This window comes from Salvia splendens, chromosome 2 (genome assembly GCF_004379255.2).
Source record: "Salvia splendens isolate huo1 chromosome 2, SspV2, whole genome shotgun sequence".
NCBI lineage: Eukaryota > Viridiplantae > Streptophyta > Magnoliopsida > Lamiales > Lamiaceae > Salvia > Salvia splendens.
This window is the reverse complement of record NC_056033.1, coordinates 16,168,815-16,173,765: the sequence shown is the minus strand read 5'-3', so window position 1 is coordinate 16,173,765 and position 4,951 is coordinate 16,168,815.

Sequence of the window (4,951 nt, the reverse complement as noted above, 5' to 3'; positions counted from 1 at the left end):
CTCCCGATCGATCCACCTTAGCGACCCCGTTTTACGCCTGGTTCAACTTTTTTTAGACTACAATCTTTTGGGGCAGTCTAATTCGGCAGTCCGGACATCAATGACGGAGTTGTACCTTATATGGTGTGCAAAAAAGGGCAAGAAGCTGCACTTAGGGTTCTGGACTGCATACACATGTCACCTCGTCGCAACTCACCCAGCACGGAATATTTCCCTCTGCCATATATTGGGAATCTTCATGAGGAACAACATCACCGTTTCGGAGGACGAAGACCTAACCCCACTAACGATGGTGAGCGCCCCAGGATTGTTCGACATCCCTCTGTTCGTCCGAACGAACACGGTGTACATGAGGCAGGGCGTGCCCTACTTTTATGCGATGGGAGAAGAGGCAATACCCACTGCTCGGATAACAACAGCTCAGGAAGCACCAGGACATGACCAGAGGCGAGACAGAATTGAACAATCTGTGGAAAAGATGGCTGAGGAAAATAGACAGATGAGGGAAGAGATGATTCGTTTAGCGTCAGAAATGGAACAGGTATTGAAGGAGTCTGCGGAGCAGAGAATACTGACTCAGAAGCAAGCCGCTCTAGAAAGGACAGTCACTGAAATGGCAGAGGAGAATCAGCAATTGAAGGCAGAGTTGATCAAGCTGGCAGGAGTTGTGGAAAGGATGTTGAAGGGCTCTGCAGAGCAGGATATGATGCATCAGAGGCAGGCGGCCATGGAAGCTATAGTATCAGATCTCGGGGAGGAAAACTCCAAGATGCAAAAAGCAATGAACAGAATGTTAACCAATATGGATAACATCTTAGAAGAAATGACCTACCTGAGGAAGGAGCAAGCTGCAGGACCGAGTGGCCATGGTGGCCGGACTGATGAACCACATATCCAAGAGACCGGAGTAGAAGATGAGCAAGAGACAGCGGACGCCGAGGTGCCGGCAGGAGCCGAGGAGCCGGCGAAGGAAAATGAAACTGGAACGAAAGAGGACAACCCGAAGGAACGACCTGCACCACCTGCCCCACGAAGGAGCAGGCGACTTCGATAGACCCCCCCCCTACTGACCAAGTTAGTTTTTTTTAAGCTTTTTTAACTTTTCGTATTTTTGTTATATTGTGGTATTCGGTTAGGTAGTATAATCTGTGTTTGCGAGCAAACCCCACTTCATAACACTTAGCCTATTCCATAGTCTAAGTGTGAGAAGTTAGGGTTTGTTTCTTGGTAGCATGTTTTCTGTGTTTCTTTTGTATATACGTGTTTCTTTGTTTAGTGGATTTTGTCCGGTGTTCAAACCTCTCCCACTTAGCCTATTCCATAGCCTAAGTGTGAGAAGTTTCTGTTTGAGTTGTTATTTTTGTTTGTTATTTTGTTGTCTGTGCGTCTACCATACTGGCCAGTACTTTTTCCACTTCACAGCCTTATCTGGGGCAGACACTTGTGAAGTAGGAGGGGGGACGTAATGGCCAGTATGATGTATATATGTGTGTTCTGTGTTTGTGCTCGTTTTGTGTTTTTTAGGTCTAGTTTTTTTTATGTTGTGTGCTGATTTGGGCTTAAAACTCAACCGTCCTGAGCTGGAGGTGAGGGGAATTGAGGGAGATAAGACAAGCTGGAAAACCGAAACCACTCTCCTTAGTACCTCCTGACCAGTATGGATGATGTGAGTATGAGAGAAAAGCCCACACTTAGAGCCAAACACGAAAGCCCTCTAAAATGTGAGTTATAAGCCTTAAAGTGGAACCACTTTCCACATACACTTAAAGAAAAGAGAGGCTGCCACAATTTGCCTAGGGTGAAGTGATCACGGGTAGCAAATACTGAAGGCAGTAGGAACCCCCCCTTAAAAAAAAAAAAAAAAAAAAAAAAAAAAAAAAAAAAAAACCACCACCTTTAGAACCCTTTTTTGTTAACCTTTTATACCCAGATAAACACCCCTAGCCCCTGGGACTGTGTGTAAGGCATGAAACAAATGGAGCTTACTGGCTAGGAAGAAGTGTGAAAAAAGCAGAAACCAGCTGGGCAGGAAAGCAAAAAAAAAAAAAAAAAAAAAAAAAAAAAAAAAAAAGGGAAGGGATAAGGGTGGCAAAGCCACGAAAAAAAAAAAGAGAGGAAGAAAGAAAGAAAAGAAGAAAATGGTCAGAGATTTGACCACACAAAAAAATGAAGGAATAAGGGTGGCGAAGCCACAAGAAGCCTACTAACCAGTTGGAAACTCAAGCCAGAAGCACCAGCTAAGAAAAGCAACTGATCAGAAGCCTGATGCACACAATCCCCCTTCATAAATTAAATAGAAGTTTTTGAACCTTAGAGCCTTAGGAACATCTACCCAAAACACTACAACCCAACAGCCCCGTTACAAGCCTTAAAGTCCTTCAGTAGCTGCACGTGAGATCTAAGTCCAAAGCAATTGTGGTTGAGCATGATGAGAGAATTCAGTCCTAACGTTCCTGGTGAGGTGCGAGTGACTGAGTGAACCTAGTGGTTGACCGAGAGTGTGGGCGATCTTGACAAGCAGATGTACTGACTGGGAGAGAAAGAGGGGGGCGGCAGAAGTTCAAGGCTGTCTAAGGCCGGATTGCACCTGATCCCGAGGGGAGGGATGGTTGAAAATGTAGCCCAATCTGTTAGTGTTTTATGTATTTCTGTGTTTGTGTTTGTGTTTTCTTTCTTCTTCGTCGTTGTAGTCTAGAGTCCAGTTTTAGGTAGAGTCGGGCAGGGAAGTAACCAGGCTAGAATGCGACTTATTGCTTTTTGTTTGTTCTTCACGCTTGAGGGCAAGCATGTGGTAAGTGTGAGCAGTTTGATAAGTCGTATTCTAGGCCTCGGTTACTGGTCAGTATGACAGGTTTAAATGATTATATTTGCAAAGCAGTTGCTCAAAGTGTGCAGGATAAGTGTTCTGGCCAGTAGGGAAGTTCCGGAGTGTTCGGGTAGAAAAAGCGCCAGCATGGTCTCATACTGATCCGTATACGTGCTAAAACGGCTTGAGATGAAGAAGACGGATAGCTGGGACGGATTACCCACAATTAAGGGCAAAGAAGTCAAATTGCAGCGAGGATTTACCCTAAAATCAAGGGTAGCCTCCCTATAAAAGGTAGCCAAGTTGGAGAGAGAAGCGAGGAGGAAAAATTCACCATCATCCTTAGGTAGAGAGTTCTCTCGGTAATTTCAGTCTTTCAGCCGTGTCCACTTCTTGCCTCGCCGAGCCATGATCACCTGACGTTCAGAATGTTCCCGAGTTCCAGTCATCGTCCGTTCCAGTTAGCTAGATCGTAGTTCCAGTCAGAGATTTTATCGCCCGGAGTGGCAAACAATCTTTAAATTGCTTTCGTAGTTTAATTAGTTCTCCGTCTTTACGTTGGATTTCTGTTACATTTTGGGATTTTGTTGTTTTGAAATGCTTGCTTTGGATATCCGAACGTGTTAATGCTATGAAGTTGATTTCCGTTTCGTTCATTGTAGTGTTCTTTTCTTTCCTTGTCTAGTTAGCTTAGATCTAAGATTTCTCGGTGTTTTAAGTGCTAAATCTCTAAATTCTGTTACGTAACAAATTTCTTTAGGATAGGTAAACATGTACTATTTGATCTGGAAGTAGATCGTTGCATGCAAGGCTTCGTTTTATTTTCTGAATCGATCTTTCATGTTGACCAGCATGCAGAAGTCCAGTTTCAGCGTTTGATTTCAGATTTGATTTCTTAGTTTTAGATCTGTGTTCGCGAGTTGTTAATCTGCGTTTGCCGGGTTGGATCTGGAATTGTTATCTGAGTTTAAGTTGTGTTGTTGGAGAAGACGATGTCTACATCCAGATTGGGGACCACCTTACTTTTATTTACTTTTGCTTTCTTTTGTCCTTCACCTCTGGTTGTACCTGCAGATCTGTCAGCCTAGTCACCACTACCTCCACTACACTCTGAATATTCTGTTTAGCCAAAAATAGAAATACCGTCCTTTCCAAACAATTTCTGTTACACCATGTCCCCTCATTTCCACGTACACAGTTGCATTCCAAGATCTGCTCCCCCATCCTAGTCAGTAGGACGCCACCCTTTAATTACTCGCCTAGGTAGAAACTCAACCCGAGCGTGGTAGCTAACCAACCCTCCAAAACATCACCGCAGTAGTTTAAACGCACCATCTCTGTGGGATTCGACCCTTACCTCCACTATACTGATCAGTAGAAGTGGGTTGAGGAATCTTTGAAGACGAGGTCTAGGCTTAGTTAGGATCTTTATCCTGCCAGTAGGATATATCCTCACTTGAACGACACATACGCACCCCGTAACCTCTTCAGTCAGGTTACAATTTTTCCTGCACTTTACTTTCCTTTCTCCCCTTTACAAAACCTATTTCCTCCACCCAATTGGTTAGTTGCCCCCACTCCTCCCCCTTGTTCATATGGTATGAAGGCTAAGGGTGCCAAGGAAAGGACAAAAAAGATTTTATAAGCTCGACATTAGCCAACTATGGGGTGCCTTTACAATATGGCAGGTATAGTGAATTCGAAGGAATTAAGCTCAACAGGTATCCTATTGCCTTTAGTCCTTACTCCCCTATGTCATTTATCCCTTAGCATCAAGTGGCAGCCCCGCTTTCTGTTTTGTAGAAAGTTTTCTTCTCTTAGGCTTTTCTATCGTTCTTACTAGATCAAATTAAGGCCTTTCTATCGTTCTTACTTCCCTTTCTCCCCTTTCTGTTTAGTAGAAAGTTTCTCACAATATACATGGTTTCACAACTAGATCAAATTAAGGCCTTTCTATCATTCTTACTTCATTCAAACTGATTTTGATTTATTAAGGAAAGAGGTCTCAAAAATTGACATGTATTCTCTCTTCAATCACTCTCACTAAGGGGCTCTTGCTTTCTATTTTACCAGTTATGCATAAACACAGATCCTAAAAAAATGACACTCTACTGACTCCTAGACCTGGTAAACATATATACATGC